At 37.3% G+C, this 22,004-nt stretch overlaps 1 protein-coding gene across 1 annotated transcript in view; it reads left to right on the top strand.

Annotated features, from left to right (window-relative positions):
• Positions 1 to 4,256: 4,256 nt before the first annotated feature.
• LOC134212805 (GTPase-activating protein skywalker) overlaps positions 4,257 to 22,004 on the top strand; it is a 237,906-nt gene continuing 220,158 nt past the window's right edge. Inside the window, exon 1 of the mRNA XM_062690991.1 lies at positions 4,257 to 4,990. The gene's annotated coding sequence lies outside the window, so the exon portion shown is untranslated. The remainder of the gene's footprint in view (positions 4,991 to 22,004) is intronic.

Raw genomic sequence — 22,004 nt, 5'->3', positions numbered from 1 at the left:
GATCGACTGACATGCCCCGTGGAATGCCTCAACTGTGGAAGTGCTTAATGAACACTAAGCTGCAAGGCGGCAATGTCCTAGTGTGGGATGTAATGCCAATGAAGAAGAAGATACAATAGCATATATTGTTTTTTTTTATTATTGCACATATTGTATCCATACTGTGGGTGCAATACGTCAACATATTTCTCTAATGTGACAATACTTGCATTTTTTTTATTCGCCTAAGAACAGAATGTTTAATAATTTACAACTTTTGGAATGAGTTTTTAAAATTGCATATAAAAAAATTACTCCTATAAACTTATTTTTACTTATATTTTATTGATGATTTAGAAATTGAGCTTGCTGACGTCTAATCATCTTTCTCTTTCAAGCGCATAGGAAAGATAGGATTTGTTTTCATCGGGAAACGTTCCCCGATGAAAACAAATCCTATCTTGTCTATGCGCTTGAAAGGGAAAGATGATTAGACGTCAGCAATCTCAATGAAATATTCAACTTTTTCATAATAAAGTTGAGCGATGAGTGCAACGTTATCAGCCAATTCGAAGTCGTTTAGGTGTTCCATGGTTCTAGGCTGCCATAACAGCCCGCGGTTTGGTTCACGGTCAATCGCACCTACCAGAATCTCGTCGATTACGATGAGGAACAGTAACGGTGATAGAATACATCCTTGCCTCACACCAGCTACGACCCGGATAGGGACGGACAAGACCCCATTGTGCAGCACTCTACACGAAAAGGCCTCGTACTGTGCCTCGATGAGGCCGATGATTTTCTTAGGAACCCCCTTGTGTCACAGGGTGCCCCACATATTCTCGTGATTAAGACGGTCGGAAGCTTTTTCGTAGTCAATGAATACCAAGTAAAGGGACTCTTGGAATTCGTTGCCCTGCTCCAGAATGATACGGAGCGTGACAAAACGGTCCACACAGGATCTTTCGGCAAGGAATCCGCTCTGCTGCGCCGGAGAGTCGCATCGATCTTTTCCTGAATCTGGGCTAGGATAACTTTGCATAGAACTTTGAGAACGGTATACAGCAACATAATGCATCGCCAGTTATCGCATACAGTCAGGTCACCCTTTTTGGGTACCTTTACTAAGATACCTTGCATTCAGTCGACCGGGAAAGTTGCGGTTTTCCAGATATTACGAAATAAACGATGCAGTAGTTAAGCGGATATCATGGGGTCAGCTTTGACTGCTTTGAGCATCTCGGCTGATATGTGATCGACCCACGGGAGACCCACGTGACCTTGTGAACCGGCGATCCTCCGATCACCATGTCGTTATTACCACAAAATTCTGCGAACAGCTCTCCGTTTTCGCTCATTTCTCCGAGACCATGGCGTCCCATAATGCGGTCATGGGTGGAGTTGTCGGATCCGATCTTCGCATTGAAGTCGCCCAAACATATCATGATATCTCCCTTCGGCCTTCGGAATTCTATCTACGATGGCATTTAGTTGACTGTAGATTAGAACTTCTCTTTGTCTTGCAGATCGGCAGCATCGGTTGGCGCATAACATTGGATTACAGTAAGGTTTCGGACCCGTGTTCTAAATCTGGCATATATCTATAGATTATCCTTTAAGTTCCTACTTCATAAGCGCAGAGTGTGCCTTTACCATACAATATATTGTTCGACAAAAAAAGGGTATGAAAAAATCTAAAATTTTGTATTTTTACGATATTTTGCTAAATTTTCATTTAAAGTTCGAAATAGTATGCGTTAAATTACAGAAATGAGGAATTTAAAAAAATACAAAGTGAAATTTTACACTTTCTATGGAAGGGTCAAAAAGCAAGTACTTTTATTCGAAATGCTATGAACTGCGAAACCGACAAACATTGGTTATATAAAATGGTTCATTGCTGTTAAACAATAGAGCTAATAAACTATAGAGGAAGACTGTCGCTGTCGTCACTGGCGAAACATCTTTTGCTGGCGAGGATAGGGCACTAAATGTCAACGAAGGAAAAATCAGTACGTTTTGACAGATAGGTACCCAACATGTTTGGGGACGATAACAAAGGGAACCGCAGCGACAATCGTCCTCTATAGTTTATTACAGTATCCCCCCGCTGATCCGACAAATGTATGGCCGGACTATCGAGGTTTCTCTCGTTAATCCGACTGTCAAATCCATACAAATGAACCAAAACAAAATCACACCACAAATTTGAAAACTGACAGCATAATGTGTGTCAGCCTGGGTGTCAACACCTGGGTGTTGATATTTTTAATCCGGAAAATTCCGAACTAGCGAGATCCGGACTAACGAGTCGTCGGACTAGCGAGGTCCGGATAAGCGGGGGGATACTGTACCTCTATTTGTTAAACCCAAGCACCACTGTGCGTAATATGAAGCTCAGACGCCAACCCGAAAGGTGCAGCACGTGTTGATGAAACTCATTGAAACGGCTTTTTGGCTTGTTTTCATCTGCGGGTATGGACTGTCACTACGAGAGAAACGCAGCGCATGCACGCTCTTTACTCCTTTGCAGACGCTCGTCTGGCTCAACTCAAATTTGGGTCAGTTTAACTCAAAATCGTAAAAACTGGCTCAAAGACAAAATTGAGTTCATGGCCTTGAACTCAATTTTGAGTCATGGTGTCAGATATTTAATTTTGAGTTATATCTACTCAATTTCATAAAATCGAATATTTATGAAATTGAGTTTGTCAAACTAAAAGAAGCTCATTATTTTCGTTTTTGTTTTCAAAGCAAAAATACAAATTTTATTTACGTATATTAAAGTGAATGAATACATAAATTGAAAATAGCTTATATAATTATAATAATGTCGTATCTTGTCGTATAAAACTCGGCATGAAGGAGTCTTCAGAATTTCCGAATTGGCCAATTTCATTTACATCTCGGGGGGTATTTTAGGTTCCAATTCTGCATTGTTTTGCGCCGAGCATCTGGCGAGTCTTCACCGGTCTGTCCGACGTCTTCCAGTAACATTGGATTTTTCTATTAGGTCGTCCAGTCATTAACTTTCTCCAAAATTCATCAATTCGCTATCCGGAAAGTTTGGAAGTAACTCTTTAAATTCGAATCAAAAAAGGTTATTATTTTAACTTTATTCATGAATATGAAACATGTCAGAAACTTACTCTATAAGCAGAAGTGACCGCTTCTTGCCATCTTTGCTATAAGACCACTCTTTGTCTTGGCTATTACCGTTGCGAGCAAAGACAGGATTACCGATACGGAGATGGCGAGTTTTATTTCCGATATCTGGCCTATGGGCCTGTATAGGATGGGATGGAAAACATTCTCGGGTCGAGTGTATCTGTTGTGCTTGCCACACAACATGTATCTTATGCAAAAAACGAACATATAAAAATTATTCCAATAAATAATTGTGGAAATGGTAATAGAACACAAGTTGAAATGCAGGCCAAATTCCAGTTGGAATTGTAGAGCCATTGAAGAAGAAACCTATATGAGTAATTGAACTGAATGTGATAAACATACAAGTTGCTGACGTATGTTGGCTAAACTTACCGAGAAACTTACGTATTTTTAATTACTATATTTTCCCACTAAAGATTTTCACCCATATAAAACGTTTAGATTGAGGTTTGGACTTCGCCATTTTTCTAACATTTTCTCGGTGAACTCAGTTTCATATTTTAGCCTTTTTATATTATTTTGAGTGACAATTACTCAAATTCATAAATCTCAGTTACTCAGCGTTTGACGTCTCAGAAGAAGTTATGAATTTGAGTTAAATCGACCCAAAATTGAGTTCAGCCGGACGAGCGTGCAATGCATTGGCTGTAAATGTCATTGCGCAATGAAAACATTCCTCTCTTTTTCGCTCCTTTCTACATTGTGAGCATAAAAATTATGCTTTTGGCCAAGTGGGTGTTGGTGTGATAAAATTTGTTATAAGCACAGCAGGGTAATTGGGAAAGTTTGGTAAAAATTAAATATATATTTTTCAATGAATATTTTCAAAACATTATTGTTAATATTGTTAATATTGTTAATATTGTTAAGTTAATTTTATTTACCGTGAAAATTCTCGTACGACTATCTGATATTTTAGGATATTATAATTATTATGCCCGTATTGGTTAACATAGAAAGCAATTTAATTTTTGTTTGCATATTATCGATTACTACCCCATTGTGCGCTGTGTTGGTATCCGTCTATCCAACTGTCAGTGGTCGGTCGTTCGGGTCGCTTCTTCGGTTTTTCTTCCTCCTATTATTTTATATGTACAAACTTCTTTCCTTCCTCGCTCGGAACGGTCCGTGGTCGTCATTTAATGCTAAACTTTGCATGAATTCGGTTCGCGGTTGTCCTGCCACCAAAGTGTTTCAGCGATTTTGGCACACCAGTCCCAACATCAGAAGTGCAGTGTAGCAAAATAAGTGGATCTATTTCGGAACGGCGGAAGTGACTCGATAAATCCCGGCCGTGGGTCGATTCGGGCAAAAAATTACTTGGTGTGGTTCGGAAAATACGGCAGCAGCCAAAGATGTCCTCATATTTGGACCGACAGTGAATTCCTTTCGTGCTGTGCAATTTCTGTAGTGTGCGAGGGCAAGTCCATTTTTGGCACGGTTCTGATCCGATTCATGCGCCTCAAGTGACACCCTTTTTTTATTAAAGTGAGAGCAAAATATTGATTGCGATCAATTGTTTTCGATTAAATTGCTGAATATGCAAATCTTGTGATCAAAGTGTGAGGAAGAACAACCATCGGAGGAAGAAATTCCGATGCATCTGAAGATTCAAAGTGAGGAAGTATCACTCGCTGAGTAAGGTCAAGTTAGAAGAACGAAGAAAATTGGCAGCATAAATCCGCATCCAGAAGAGAAAAAAATATTTCCGATAACGGAGCTACCGTCATCATCATTGGTGCTGGTTTAGCTGCACGCTAGGGGAATTGGAGCAATAATCAGCAGATTCAGTCCAACCAACCAAGCGAAGGAGGAAAAATATTTATGATCGGTGCTGGGGGTAAGTTGCATATAATTCCTCTCACTTCCGGTCCCAAAGCTGGTCGATACGTTCTCTTCAACAGCAGTTCATAGATCAGGAACCTAGGTTAAGAATATTATTTATCATTGCACAACTACGCTGGGTACAGAAACCTGCCTTTCACATGATGACTGGTTCCATTTATTTACATTTTGTAAAAGAGACTCACACTAGCAGGAAAGAAAAGTATAAGTAAACGATCAGACAAAGAGTAGCCAATCGAAATGGCAACGAAACACCTCCAATCATGCGGGTTGGTTATCAAAAAATGCGGGACAGCTAGAATGCGTTGTAAGATCGATTATCTCCGGTTAGAAAAAGCCGACCACTTGCTCCCCTATCACCTATGCTAATATTGTCTGTCATCGTACATCTGCGGTGATGGGATGGTGATGAAACTGTGCTGGATGACGTGTTTGGGGGCACGGTGCTTGCTAGTCAGGCTTCAAGAAGTTGCATGGGAATTCTGATTTTTGCGTAGCAGTAGAGGAGGAATTCCTCGTACGATCATTCGATTTATGTCTGACGGCTCATCTCGTTCGGCCAGAAAGTGTTGATTACGACACGTTGCGAAGATCGTTCAAGGCAATTTTTGCTAATAATAGAAATATGGATTCATGAGTCTTTTTAAAAATATGTTTTTTTGCTTATCGAAAGAAATCGATCGGTATTCTTATTATACATAAATAAATAACTTGTAATAGTTATTTTATGAATTTGATTCTGGAAGCAAGAATGCATTTCAAAAATAGGGTAAGACGGTATAACTTTTAATGCACTAGTTTCTGAATTTGACATTTTAACAATTTCAACGTGAAACAGCTTGTTAAGTATACACGATGCGGAGGAAATACATTTTGGTCACCCTTGTTGAATCTCCAACCTAATTCAAAGGTTAAAAAAATACGAAATAGTTGAGTTTGACAATTCTTTATATGTTGCCATGGCTTGAATAGATGACGCCAACATATAGAAAATTTGATTTACTGCTAAGTTCGCTAGAAAACAAATTTTACAAGTGATTTGTACTTGCGGACTATAAACTCAAATTTTCTTAACAAACGAGTCTACGAACTTGAAGCTCTTTAAGCAGGCTTGGTAGCGAGTCACTTTTTAAGGATTTGGTCACTATTTCGAGGATAGTCACTATTTCGAGGCTAGTCACTATTTGCATCCAAAAGTCACTAAAGTCACTATTTTTCGGAATATGGTCACTAAAGTCACTATTTTTGCACCGTCTATTGGAAAAAGATCAAAATAAAAATCATTTGTACCTACTTTTATTATGCTAAAAGCGCCAAGTGCACACCCAAAATGGGATGCCAACAATGTCCTCAATTAAATCGCTAGAAAATAAGACTTTGATCCACAAACGTGACCATTTTCTATGAACATCAGCGAATGCTTTATAATTGTTTCCGGAGGTGTATTGTGAGAATCGCCAGGTTACTTTCGATTCAGGTCAACTATGGTCTTGCTCTTCACGAATGGAATTTGTTAAAATACGAATTTCAGACCTAGACTACAGAGTACAGAATTGAGTAGTGTAGAATCCAGTTTTTTTTTTATTAAAAAAACTGCTACAGATAAACATAAATTTATTCCTGTAACTAAGATATTGAACACAGTTTTAGCTGCATCACATGACAACGCCGATGTCGAGCGAGGTTTCTCTATGTCAGGGAAAATAATGAGCGATAATATGACTTAAAGTACTTTAAAATTGTTTATGATTGTTGTCAAAAGTAATTCTGGCACAGGCCAGGCTAGACAGTGTTTTTACCGTAAGTAAAAAAAAAGGTTTTGCAAAATCGAGTTGTGGACCAACCACTAAAGGTCATAGACTCATAGACAAAAATTAAATTTTGAAACTTCGTATTCTAGCATATTATGCACATAAAAGTATTTGTATACCGTCCCTGTTTTGTGAACGTATGTTGGAAGCATAGAGAACAGTCACATGTGATATGCACACATGATATGCTTAAAAACTTATATGAATGGTTCCTACAGATTTTTTACTGCACGAAGCCAAAACTCGTAAATCAAATATCTAATATTAAGCAAAAATTATTGTATTGCAAACAAAATATCAGTTAAGTTAGACCTTGTATGCGAGAAACAGAAATATTAAATCGATAAAGTTTCCTAAACTTAAAGTAATTTGGAGCTCAGAAAATAGTTCCAACGAGTACCACCCTAAAACATCAACGGAATCGTTGTTGTCGGTGTACCCTATTAAATTATGTGCATTGCAGCTGCAACTACCCGCAACTTTGTGAGTTCCATCTTAAAATTTTATAAAATCTCAATTTATATTGATAATATATCGTTTAAAAAAATGGGTTATGTGTTGCTGGAAAACTCATGAGGCAAACCGCCTTTGAGCTGGCAGCTCTTAGGGAACTACGCACCATGCATCGGCGAATCAGCATTTTGGTATGGGCCGTGCATGGAGACGCGTAGTCCATTGTCAACTTCTTCACCCACTTTGAGCTTCTACTATTATTGAAAAAAATCTACCTGTTGCTGAAAAAATCGTATTTTAAAAATTTCTTCATTATTTTAATTTCTTTGAGTTTTTCTAACTACTAAAGATTTATAAGCTTTGTAAGTTCAAATAATTCGATCATTGTTTTTACAGTTTCACGGACAACTTCGAGCTCATATTATTATATTAAACATTATTACCACAATGCAGTAATTGCTTCAAAATCGTTGCTGAAATTATAAACTTGAAACTCACTGCCTGTTTCCGTGACGGATGATATATACTTTTTTGTGGTGTGACTAAATATGATTTATCATGGTTAAACTGCAAGCTTCTGGCTTAACGAACGAATATTTTCTCCAATATCCAACTCCATGGTGCCTATGAGGGTGTTTCTAAGTCGATGACCTCTTGCTAAGTTCCATCCTTTTCCTGGTAATCATGAAGATAGGCGTAGTAGTAATCTTCATGCTCTTAATTTTTTTAGTTTTTGTCTTTCCTTGATTTATGATAGCATTCTAGATAAGGATTAAGGATAAATATGAGTATCGCTACATAGTTTTTAGTCTACGAATTACACCATAACAATGCTAATGCAACTTGTAGCTCACTATCTGGTTATAAACTGTTTCAAAAGTCACTATTTGGTCACTTTTCCTGAAACTAAAATTCACTATTAGGTCACTTTTTCAGTCATCGTTGGTCATTAAGTCACTATTTTGAATAGCATTCATCGCTACCAGGCCTGAATAAGGTAGAGTAAAAAAGGGAACTACAGTGTTGACCCGATTTTGTCACTCCCTGATTTTGTCACTCCCCGATTTTGTCTACCCCCGATTTTATCACGTTTTCGACCCGATGTCACCCACAAAAATTTTGTCATTCTTTTTATTTTCGTAAATAATACCACAAACAATATTGATGTTGATAAGAAAATTATTTTGAGCTTTTTAGTGGAATGTTTTCACCTGTCATAAGACGAGTTTGAACAATCCCATTGAATTCCACCACTTAATTGTATCCTGACAGATACGTATTTCGACCTCAACAGTAAGGCCGTCTTCAGTGTCTTGTACTTGACTCGACCTCGAGTCGAGTCAAGTACAAGACACTGAAGACGGCCTTACTGTTGAGGTCGAAATACGTATCTGTCAGGATACAATTAAGTGGTGGAATTCAATGGGATTGTTCAAACTCGTCTTATGACAGGTGAATATTGATTTTCATGAAGTTACTTTCACCGCCTGTAGTTTATTACGAACGACTTCTGAGCACCTGGGAAATATTCTGTAAGCAATTTCGACAATAAATAACAGGTACCGATCACGCATTTGGCCTTTCCAAGGCATAAAATGATTCATATTTGTGGAATGAATTAATAAATTGGAAATATTTTTTTTTCAATTTTGTCACATACCCTGTTTTATCACCCCAAAATTCACCAGGGGGTGATAAAATCGGGATATTACTGTATCATTTATCATAGCACACAAAAGTTCTTTAAAGTTTTGACTAAATTTGACTAGTCGACACTACAATTGAGAGACATTTAAGTACCTTGACAACAGGGTGGATTTAATTAAAACGAACCTACACCGCCCAAATCGTCTTCAAAGACATTTTGACCAATTTTAATCCGAAGCTTGAGAATTGACTCGGGGTTCTGTAGCGGTCAAAGTCAAGAGATGATGGAATGGCCGCTCTTGATAAACAGGGTGTCTAAAAGATTCAAAGTACTGCAAGAAAAGCTCATCATCTAATCAAAGCAAAGAAATAAATGCAGAGTTTGAAGAAGTAGTTTTCAATTGCAATTGATAACAATAGACGATACAAAAGAAGCATAAGTTTCTTACGGAAATAAGCTTATCGCGACCTGATACATGTGCGATGAAAACAGAGTCGGAGAAGCAGCCCTTATAGACAAAATCATTTGCCGCTGGAGACAAGATTATCTCGCAAAGCCTATGTATAACAAGTTAAAATGCATCATCAGCACCAATGGAACTTTTTAAAAGAGATGCATCGTGGAGTAGGGGAAACGACGGCTTTGGCACGTATTGTTCTATTATTGTCAAGGCGGTTTTTATTGACCAAATTTCATGAAATTTGTACACAATACTCTTTGATATGCAAATAATGTTTAGGCCAAATTTGAGCATAATTAGTAATGGAAACCCCCTGACAATAATAGAACAAACCCTACAAAAGCCGTAATTTCCCCTATATCATTCCGAATGTTTATTCTTGTAAACGTATGTCAAGATTTGCTACATATCGTGAGTGTCGCCCAACCAGCGGATTACAGATTTCAACTGCATAAGAACCTTACAGAAACTGTATACGCAGTTTTGGCATATAGAATTTCGGTAGATTTTATTACAAGCATTGTATTGAAGTCCTACAATTTTGTATTATATTCAAACAGTACATGTCTTAAATTTCTTGTATTAAAACCTTGCAGAATTGTATATGCCAAGGTTTCATACAAAATATTTGTAAGATTTGCATATGATGTTTGAAGCAGTGTTTGAAGTATAACAACATTTACTTTACTTATAAAAGCAGATAGTTGAAAGACTCAAATTTCCACCGTTTGAGGCTAAACTGTATGCAGCCAAATATATTATATTAACAATATGGTTCACTTCGAGTTTTCCCATACAACGAAATGGCGAACAATTTGCCGGTGATAACAACATCATCTAGCGAGCAAAGAGGAATCTAAACATGTTTTTTCTAGCTTGTGCTGGAAAACCCTCCTGCCATCTTCCGGTGAGTAGTCATACAGTTGTTCGATGACATTTTACAGTGTGGGGATGTCCATACATTTTTCAATAAATCGATTACCGGAATATCGACTTTGTTAAATGCAAACACTACTGTAAATATTTCGATGAAGCAGTGCAAAGCAGACAAACTACACCTTTGCTTCAAACGTTCAAACTGTGAAAGCCGTATAAGCAAATATTAAAATGATTGTTCCACTGTAAACATTTCTATCATTTTCTTCAGCAAGAAATTTGATTAATTCTTTCTGAATATTATCGATATTATTCCAGTGCATCATTCTTCTTGATCTTCGGTGTCCTACATTTCTACTGGAACTTAACACCTGCGTTTCAACTTATTAGGAATTGAAAACTTTTCGCTGCCCAGCATTAATTGAATGAATATGTATCTTGGGTGGAAAGCCATGAAGATGACACTCATCCGATTGCGTTTTGTTATGTTGCGCTTATCATAAAGAGTATGATTATTTTGTAACATTTAGACATGGAAAGTGAATTAAAGTCGCTTGGATTAAACGCGTCCAAACACCTTCGCTCAACTCACTTGAACGGACAGTAAGTTGAACATGTTCAACTCTTGGCAAGTAAATTGCATTCAACTAAGTTGTTCAATTCACTTGCCCTTTTTGAAAACGTAGCATTACGGTAAGATATTTCGGCTAAACTTAATTACGCCTATTTTTTTGTGGTTTCTCGATTTCGTATCCAATATCAGATATTTTTTGGGATTTAATAGATTATTTTTCGATACTTTCGCAAGAAAAACTAGTTGAACGTACCCGACCTTGCTCGGGATTATACTACAGTCGCTCTCCACATCTAGATATTGAAGGAACCATCGAGATAGGAAGAGATCGAGGAATGGAAGGAAAATTTAAATTGGTACTAGATCCAAAACAGCTTGTTGCTATGAAAAACGACAACAAAACAAATATCATTACTTATTGTTGATCTGTATTGTTATCGTCCAAATATGTTCTACACGCAAAAAAAAGCGTTTATGAATTCGTGAACTAACGAGTTCACGGGGGATTTTTCCCTGAACAACAGTCACGGGTCCAGAAATACAGTTACCGTTTCTGGAACGTTCTGGAAAACGTGACTGGTGTTCCCGAATCCATGAATTAAATCACGGTGTATTTTTGCTGGTTCACGAATTCGGGAACGATTTTTTTTGCGTGTAGTAGCCTAAAAATTTGAACATATCGACATAAAGAGAGTGAATCCAGAACAAGATACGATTACAACACATCGGGATAGAAAGATTTAGAAATAGGGAAGTTATCGAGATGTAGAAAGCCAAAATGTATGTAGATTGAAAGGACCGAGGAAACCATCGACATAGGGAGAGATATCGAGATATGGAACATCGAGATTTACAGAGTCGACTATATTTTGCATTCTTACTGTCAATTGTTAAGTTCATTCAGCGCCGCACTCTAGATCATTTTTAGCGCGATCATATTGGGTTTCCTTACAACTCGCATCAAAATTGTATTTTCACAATTTCTCAAATTTCTCCTCAAAATTTAGTGATATTTTATAACACAGCTGTCCTCAAGACGAATCGATTAATGAGAAACCCGTACAAATCGGTCAACCCGTTCGTGAGTTATATTGCCTCGAAGAAGATGCAAACTCATTTTTATATAGAGAGATTGTACCACAAACGTAATTATGTTTGAATTGTATTTATATCAGACTCTCATATCGGGCAGTTTGTTCACAAAAGTTCGTTTCTCTCTGTCAAATCATATTCACAAATTGATAACAATTTGGGAATTCTCAATAATGGGATTGTGCATGCGAGTTAATTTGAAAAGAAATCATCATTGATTTCATAAAATCAAGATAATTCAACGCGGTGTGTGTCAAAAAAAAATGAGCATCGCTAATACTTTCACTACGTGAAAATATAGCTCTTAAGCTTTCATTTCGTGACTATTTGAAAAAAAATCTGCCGAGGGATCCCGAACAACTTTTTTTTTTCTTCCAATCATCATATAAAAAATTAAGGAGGAATCGATTATTACCAAGTTATAGTCTAAATAACTTGTTTATTGAAGCTCAAGCGTCAAAGAGCATAACGAAGCCAAACTCGATAAATGTATGTAATCCTCTGAAAATAGCTGAGAAACGCTTGGATGGAGATTATGCACTGGTTCGATATCTTTTTTACATATATACCCATATCTTTCTCAACACCTGCCAAAATTGAAACTTGTTATGCGAATGAATAAGTTTAACTGGTGTCATAAAATTATTCAAAACGATTGATCATGCTAAACAATAATCTACCATAGTAATATAAAAGCCTTCCTTAGCCATGCGGTGATATCCCAAGTAACATTACAAGTTTTATTCCGCTCTAGGGATGGTTTTCAAGATCAATTTATAAGATCTAATAATGAAACCCAATATTACACGACAACTTTCTGATGACCACTATAAGTGTAAAATATGGCCAAGTGGCCCTCTCTAGATAACCACTATAAACCTATTATAAGAGTATTTAGGGAAACAAAAGGGAATTTGGCTGCGGCAGCTGTCAAAAAAAAGCTTTGAAAAAAAAATTCAATACCACGCACTCTCAAAATAATGGAGTTTTGAGCATTCAATTTAAAATAATTGTAACAGCAATATATTGATATTTCTCCCTAATATATTTATAATGCAAATCAACTACCAAAAAAGTGTATTACGTGGTGAAAACATTGTCTAATCATGAATGTCAGTGATAACTTTTACCGACTTGAAAATGCTTCTCCATTTTCAATATTCATAAATTTCGATAAGGGGTGATTCAACTATGACGTCCACTACTTTTTTATATTTCTAGACCCCCTCCCCCCTCCGTCATGGTTGTTTGAATACCTAGTATAGGCACTGTCACACAATCTTAGACCCCCTCCCCCCTTAAACCTGTGACATTGAATTGAATGACCCCTAAGAAAAATTTTGCTCTTATTAAACACCTTTATGAACTCTTTGCAATGCAAATATTATTATTGGGGTAACTCATTTGACCACATTCCGACCAAACATTTTGGTTTTGATCGAGCTATGAAAGTTGGATTCATCACGCTCTCCACAACAACTGTAGAGCCGCTTATAAGGTCAATATGCGGTTGACGTTTGAAGCTTTTTCAGCATATTTATGAGAGACTCAATGATTGCAATAAGATCGACAATAAATTGAGCAACTAGCTATGGTGGTTGCTATTATAAATCCGCTATAAGAATTAAATAAATCCAAGAAGTATGGAAATTGTTACTTGGGATATGCGTCTACAAAGCAACATCATGTTGAAGGTGGCTAGAAATGGATTTAATTCCAGCTAGCGTATCCAAATCTAGAAAAATATTTGCTATGTTTTGTCTTAGAAATCATATCGCTCCGATGCGTAGTTAAAGATTAGATCAATTGTTTCGTAGATTCAATCAAAAAGCAAATTCATTTTACTACAAATCATGTGGCTCTTTCAAACAGCAGCTTAGTTTTCACCATATTTTTATAACCAATATTAGAACGCCGTTTTCTATGATAGAAAGAGAGAAATTTGGAGAAATAACCATTAGAAACTCTTATTTTCACCAGAATTCATTACCGATGGAGCAATCAATGAGCAAAAACCGCCGCTTTGAAATGAACAGATCGCGCCACAGTAGACATGTTCTGTCAAAAGCACACAAATAGAAATATGCTTATACAGTGCCGCCGTTGTTTTGATGCGGTGAGTGCTAAATGAGTTACCTTGATTGATACATTTAAAATTTAGTTCACTTATCATTTTATAGTCGCATTATTGCAATCACTTTCAATAACATTTAATTATTAGGTCACGCCCGAGGCCAAGCCAAATACCACCAACAGAAAACGCAATTACAAAATCTGGATGATTGGAACCAGGGTAGTTTTGTAAAAGATTTTCAAAATTTTTGATGTTAAGTCAGAAAAGGGATGAATGCTATGAAAACAAAATTGTCCCACACTTCAGAATAGTGAACCAATAAACGAAAATTATACTCCAAATGCTTTCTCTCGACTCTTATTTGCATGATTCTTGGTACAACCATCAGACTTTGAAGTGATCGATGAGCTTCACTTTCATGCATCTATCTACGGGAAAGAATCTAGACGAACAATGATCAGAAGCGTAATTTCAAAAAGCTTTACCAATGATTAAGCTCCGCAGTGGCTTAGTCAGAAAATTGGTCTGGTGGGGGTTTTCTGAACATTTTTTTTATTCGAAATTTCTTCTAAAAATGTTGTCTCTGGGGGGGGTGGGGTGGTTATGTCCACAACCATCCCCGTGGCTACGCCACTGAGCTCCGCTAATATTGGTAAAACTCAATAAAACAAATGTGTTCCTTACTTAAAAACCAAAAAAAATCATTCCAAGAAAATATATAACCTAAAAATTTCCTACACCAACCCGGGGATACAACTCAGCCACCTCCAGTATGGTCTTGACATGCTCATCTCACAAGTAGGTCAAATATTTTGATCATATCATCCTTGAAAATGTGATAAAAATTGTCAGGTTTTCAAAAATCCTTAAGTCTTGAATGTCGGAATTCCATCGTTTTTCGAGCTCAAACAATCATTTTGTAAACTCTTATGCATCTATATAACTATAAATCATAAATCTATAAATCTCTACGAATTTTGTTAATTTACATTTAAATTCAAAAAGTGTAACAAAACATAAGTAAATTGATCAGGGTCCCTTCCTTGCTGTTAAAAAATACCAGTAAGTTTAACCCTTGCCTAGCGGTAATGTTTGCTAGCCAAATGTTGAATTCAATAAATTCGGCTCCGTAAGTGTGTGTGTATAACGATCGTCATATGTTGGGTAGTTTAATTCTGTATCGAACTTTTTGGATGCGAGTTGGCGCCATATAAATAATAAAAGTGTTGCAGTCAAATGAGCAAACAGCAACATAGTGTGCGAAACAGAGAGCGAGTAGGTACAATGCGAGAAAAATGTAAACTTCCACAGCAACCTCGTATAGCTCTCCAACTGCTTCAGCGTGCGTCAATTTCGATATGGTGCACCGACATGGTCCCGCCGGATACAGTTCAACGAGCTATATCAAATTTATTATACATTTCCACAAAAATATGCCTACCACACTTCTGCTACAACATTTGATTTTCCGTTTGCATTCGATTAAACATAATCGATTAAGTTTGCAAAAAAAAACATCAAGCATCAAGCTATTTTTTTTCATGATGACATTTTGAAGTGTGTGTAAAACGATCGTCATATTTTGGGTAGTTCGATTTACGTGTGTATCGATCCTTTTGGACGCGAGTTGGCGCCACATGTGGTGTCGCCAAAATTTCGTGAGAGTGAATCATATTGTTAATATAGTATATTTGATGCAGCGGAAGCAACTTTCCCGCAATTAGTTCAAAAACCTGTGTGTCCATCCTAGGCAGATCGCTGGAAAGTCGAGTTAGGGATTTCAATGCGTACTAACTCTTCAGCGGATCGGACTAGTCATCAACACGTCGAAGTTCGTCTTCGACATGATAAGAAGAGGTTCAAGAGAAGACAATGTGAGCCATCCACCGCGAGTTTGCATCGGTGGTGACGAAATCTAGGTGGTTGAAGAATTTGTGTATCTGGGCTCACTGGTGACTGCCGAAAATAATACCAGCAGAGAAATTCGAAGACGCATAGTGGCTGGAAATCGTACGTACTGGACTCCGCAAGACGCTCGGATCGAAAGAGTGCACCGCCGTACCAAACTGACAATCTACAAAACGCTCGTTAGACCGGTAGTCCTCTACGGACACGAGAACTGGACGAGGAAAGTGCTGCGTACCATCTATGGTGGGGTGCAGATGGCGGACGGTACGTGGAGGTGGCGAATGAACCACGAATTGCATGAGCTGCTGAGAGAACCATCCATCGTTGAAACCGCGAAAATCGGATGACTGTGGTAGGCCGGGCACGTAGCTAGAATGTCGGATAGTATCCCGGTGAAAATGATTCTCGATAACGATCCGACGAGCACAAGAAGGCGAGGTGCGCAGCGGGCAGCAGGTGGATCGATCAGGTGGAAGATGACTTGCGGACCCTCCGTAGACTGCGTGATTGGCGACGTGTAGCCATGGACCGAGCCGAATAGAGAAGACTCTTATATACCGCACAGGCTACTTCGGCCTTAGTCTGAATAAATAAATAATATAACTCTTCCCGAACTGTTAAGAATGGTAGTGAGAGGAACACACGGAAATTTTATTTTATTTTATTGATGTATAAGGGGCCAGGGCCAAGTTACCGATGTGAATTTGGAATTCATATCGTCCATGAAACACCAGGGACTTAAGGATAAGGCTTCACAACATCTTTACCCATGGGGGTTTTAAGTTTTGCTGGATATACTCATAGTACATCGCTGCCTAAGGAGTTGGGACAGGTTATGGATAGTTTTATGATGAATACTTAAGCTGTGGAGAAATGTCAGTTATTATATATGATTATATGTTTTACATTTAGTTCTAATTAAAATAAATAGCGTTTGGGTCATGTTCCCATCAAGCAACAGAAGCTCGAAAAGTACGTTAAAAAATAATTAGTTAATCATCAATCGCACGTGTTTCAGTCTATGATATTGATGATGAAGTAGGAAACTCTAATGAAAACGTATTTTAACTATAATGTTGCATTAGATTTTGAAAATTATTTAGTGAAAGCCTCTAAAACTGCATTAAAAGGCCAAAGCGGGCCGCAGTTTAGAACCGTTCACCAAGCAATCATCAAAAATTCTCTACTCACAATTTTAATCGCTACATATTCTGAACTTCATTTCGAGAAAACCCCGAATACTATCATTGTGGGCTACGATTGTCCTCGACAGCATCGGAATTGCCTCCAAACAAGATTCGACAGTTCATGAGCTTCAATTTAATGATGGGCTTAGGAAGTCTTATGATTGATCTCCACGTTTATTGTCAATCTTTTCGTATCCTCAGTCATAATTATGTCAAATGTTTAGTACGGTGTGATATCGTCTTACAATGTTTACAATTAGTAATAACTAAGACATTTTACAATTCTACTATCATTTTGTCTGTCTTAGTTATTACATGTTTCCTACGTTATGCAGTTTAAATCTATGCTAGTTGAAGATTATGTTGCTGTTAGTAAATTGCCTCCATTTGTTTATCACTAAAGGTCAGCTTTGCTGAGACGAAAAACATAGTTAAAGCGTTTGGCGAAGACGAGGAAATGGTTCCTAAGTTGTCTTATTGTCCTAAAGCCTTAAAAGCAAGCAACTATAATTGTGTGGCTCGTGGTCAGAGCTATAGATTCACTTTTCGGTGCAAAGTACGGCTTCGTCACGCCTATTCCCTATCTATTAGTAAAAATTATCTAGAATGAAGCCATCATAAGTAGGGTGACCATATGGTATCCTAAAGGAGGACATGTCCTCCTTTCTCATCAAAAACCAGATGTCCTCCTTTTGTGCTAAAATGTCCTCCTTTTTGAAAATGTTGGAAAAACAGTTGCATGAATATTGCTGAAAAAAATCTGGTTCAACAAACAATAATACAACAGAAGTCCATTCTGTAACGAAACATTGCACACGTTTGCGTTTTTGGTTTTAATTCTGAAATACGTTCCATTCCAAGTTTTGGAATATAATAAAAGTAAATATAGAAATCGAAATGCGTGAGTTACAGTAATACAGGTGTCAAAAATATCAGAAGCATCGGAATTGTGAGAAATCGATTAGGAAAAAGAATGCAAATGCTTCCCAAAATTTTCTACGAGCAAATACCAATCAAATTGCTGTTTAAACGAATTGCACGGTATGCTTCATGAATATGTGAGGCAAAGGGCAGCCGCCTTGCCTAGAATAAAATAGTTACCTAAAACTAATCTGAACAGTTTTAAGCTTCTTTAGACTAAATCTAAACAGTTTAGAATTTGTTTAATTGAGAACTGTGTGGGCATACAGCTAACGCCTAATATACTCTAATCTTCTCGCGATTTTCAGCATAACATTCTGTATTGAATTCTTTAAGATCTAAATGAGTATCATAGTTCTTCATCGTAAATTGTGTCGTCCAACTGCAAAGCACTGTTTTTGGGAATTTCTACATACATTTTTGCACATAAACTTCCAACGAGTTTAGCACCACCTAAACGTTGACCGATTTGGCTGAAATTTTGTCCAGAGAATCAGGACATTAGATAGAACCGAATAAGAGAGCGGCCCATCAAAACTATAATGAGAATCAGGAACGTTCCATCTGGAGTTAATAAAGTAATTTATTGTGTTATTAAAATAGAAAAAGATATTGTATTTGCCTCGACTTACAAAAACTTCTTTCAATAAACTTTAGTGTAATAAAATATAACAAATATAATATTCTTAATCATATTAAAAACTAAAAATCGATTGATATTTTTAATGTCCTCCTTTTTCAACCAAATGTCCTCCTTGTCCGCTCATTTCGGGTAAATTGTCCTCCTTTGGAAAAATTGAATATGGTCACCCTAATCATAAGGATGTTTGCAAACCATCGTTATAATTTGTGGTATTTTTAATTATGGTTCTTCAAAGTGAGCCATAACAAAATAAAAAGGCGCCACGTTCCTAATTTTGATAAAACTTCTACTCAGTGAATCCAACAGTCAATTCCTCCTGTCATAAGACGAGTTTATACAATCCCATTGAATTCCACCACTTAATTGTATCTTGACAGATACGTATTTCGACCTCAACAGTAAGGCCGTCTTCAGTGTTTCGTACTTGAACCGTTTGTTTGAGAAACTGCATATGTAACATTTTGGCCAAAATGAGATTTTTATATATTCTGAATCCTCGTCCAAAAATACGTATTCGGTGCCAATTTGTTCAAAAACAGTTTTTTGTTGTTTTCTCGAAATAGTGTAAAATGGACTTATGCAGTTTCTGAAACAAATGATTCAATTAAGTGGTGGAATTCAATGGGATTGTATAAACTCGTCTTATGACAGGTGAAAACATTCCACTAAAAAGCTCAAAATAATTTTCTTATCAGTCAATTCCCTATTACCGTCGATAAAATTGATCACACTCAATAAAAATAAGTACCTATCTAGCTAGAATTAAGCGCGGCTACAACCCATCATAATCAGGCAACGCTTCAGAAAAGTATTGCAGAAAAGAAGAGATCTACCACCATTACCACTGAGGAATTAGATCTGCCTGACTGCACTACCATTCAAGGCTCCAAGACTCGACGTCCGTTGGATCGCATCCGTAAGATCAGTGCGTCAATGCCAGATTATGACGCGGCATTAAACAAAAATAGTCAACCAAGTGATACCATCACGACAGGATATGTCTTTATTGCCATATCAGTGCTAATGGCGTGAGCCCACCCACCGCGGCAAGGTAACATATCCAAGGGGAGGGCGAGAGGAACACACGGAAATTTTTGTTACATAACAATTTTGTTTAGCTATAAGTGGTTTTGTAGATAGACCTAAATCCCGGCTACAAACCCTTTACTGTTGATATTCTAGAAAGAAGACAAGAATGTGGCTAAGGCTCCGATGCATGGCCAAATAACAGTATTACTGATCTGTTTTCTCAAGGAAGGATTGATTTCCTATTGACAAGGGGCGCACCATCAATGGGATTGCTCTCTATTGTTGTGGGGGCTAGTTGAACAGCCCCACTTTCGATACAATCCAAAAAGCGAGATTTCTCTCGCTGTCGATATTTAGAGAGGTTTAGAGAAGTGGCTAAATGAACGAAAAGGAAAAAAAAAAATCTGTACAGGTGAGTGCTAACGTTGTATTACCATATTGATGAAATGGCGGTTGATAATAACACTGCATGGCCACGAAGCGAAAAAGTTGAATAAAAATCGAGAAAATTTGACAAAATTTATCGTGAAAACCGGGATAAATCGGGAATTCGAATATAGTTTTTCAGTGGCCACCCTGATACCGTCTTACCCTACATTTGAGATCTTGCGATGCATTCACTCTTTGTTCTAAATTAATCTCAATATGTGGTCAGAGGCTCTTGAAACAAAAACAATTTTTAATATGCACAGAAGATTTACTGCAGGGCGCTGTGTTCATCAATGGATACAAAAATAGGTACATCAACCAATTAAAGTAGACACGTTTCTTCCATAAAACCATAAAAGACTCGTTATTCTTACATTAGCGCTGGCCGTACTTGCCGAGACTGCATAGCTGTCTCACACTGCGTAGGATACCTAATAACCATGAAAGTTTTATATTGCATTTTCCATGTGAAACTTAAAAAATCTAATGAATTGAAATATCATCAAATCTTGTCGAAACTTTACTGAGTTCTTTACCATTCGGTAGATTACCTTGAAACATTTTAGTGAGGGAAGAGGTTCGAGTATGAGCACCCTTTTGCTTTTGGCCTATAACTTTGACCCTAGTTTATATTATATCAATATTAGTATTCCAATAAACAGCTAACCTTATTACTAACTAAAAAATCAGCTTGATTTCGTCGATAAAAAATGTTGACAACTATGCAAATTTGACTTTTTTGGACATGTTTTGTTGTGGGTAGCATTGAAACCCCGGTTAAATTGGAGAAGAATGAATAAGAACCATCTGGTTAACACAGCAGAATTGAGAGCATATTTTCACACTGTGGAATCAAACTGAAAAGAAATTTTGCTGTGAATGAAATCAACATGATGACTTAGTTTATAATCATGAGATTCTTAAATTGATATCAAAACGTTTATTCGGTTAGATATTCCTTATAAGCATTAATAACAAAATATCAACATCGTATCTTGTTTGCAAATTGCTTTTAATCTTCATAAACTAAAGCACATTGATAACTAATTATGAAGTCATCGTTATGATGAATGTACATTGAAAACATGTTTTGATTTCAATTTTTATTAAATAATAATTGACATTATATTTTGTTTTCAATTTAATCTCAACAGCAAAGCTTAATATCAATTTACTACCATTTTGTTAACCGACTTTGCTCGGGAAGCGCACCGGCACCAGTCATGGCCAATGACAGCTCCGGAAATCTGTTGAGCAGGGGTGGCTGTTAGGTGGAAAGAGCACTTTGAGTTATTGTTCAGTGGACAATCCGACAGATAGGACACAAATAGAATCAAAATCGAGGACGACGGACGAGCAGTGTAGGCACCAACGTCAAAGGTCTGTCCGAAAGCTAAAAAACGGTAAAAGCCGCTGGGAAGGACATAATTGAACTCCGGCCGAGCATTTAAACTATGAGAATGACCGGCTGAACGAAAAAATCCACAAAGTGATTGAAACGATTTTGGAGGGAAAAGGAATGTCTTCGCGTTGCTCTTATCTACAAGAAAGGGCACAGACTCGATTGGGCTAACATACGAGGTATAACAATCCTCAATACCGCCTACAAAATACTCTTTCGAATTCTGTTTAGCAGACTGCGTCCGTTTGCGGAGACCTTTGTCGGCAAATACCAAAGCGGTTTTCAAGAGGGACGATCAACAACGGACCAAAAGTTCACTTTGCGACAAATTGTGGACACATTACGGGAATACAACTTGCGGACTTAACATCTTTCTGTGGACTTTAAACTGGCGTACGACTCAATGAAACAGAACGAGCTGTGGCATATAATGCTAGAACATGGCTTTCCCTTAAAGCTTGTAAAGCTGATTCGTGCGACAAAGAGCCTCTGAATATCTGGT

This window comes from Armigeres subalbatus, chromosome 2 (genome assembly GCF_024139115.2).
Source record: "Armigeres subalbatus isolate Guangzhou_Male chromosome 2, GZ_Asu_2, whole genome shotgun sequence".
Classification (NCBI taxonomy): domain Eukaryota; kingdom Metazoa; phylum Arthropoda; class Insecta; order Diptera; family Culicidae; genus Armigeres; species Armigeres subalbatus.
The sequence above is the reverse complement of the archived record's forward strand: the minus strand, read 5'-3'. Positions and strand labels throughout refer to the sequence as shown.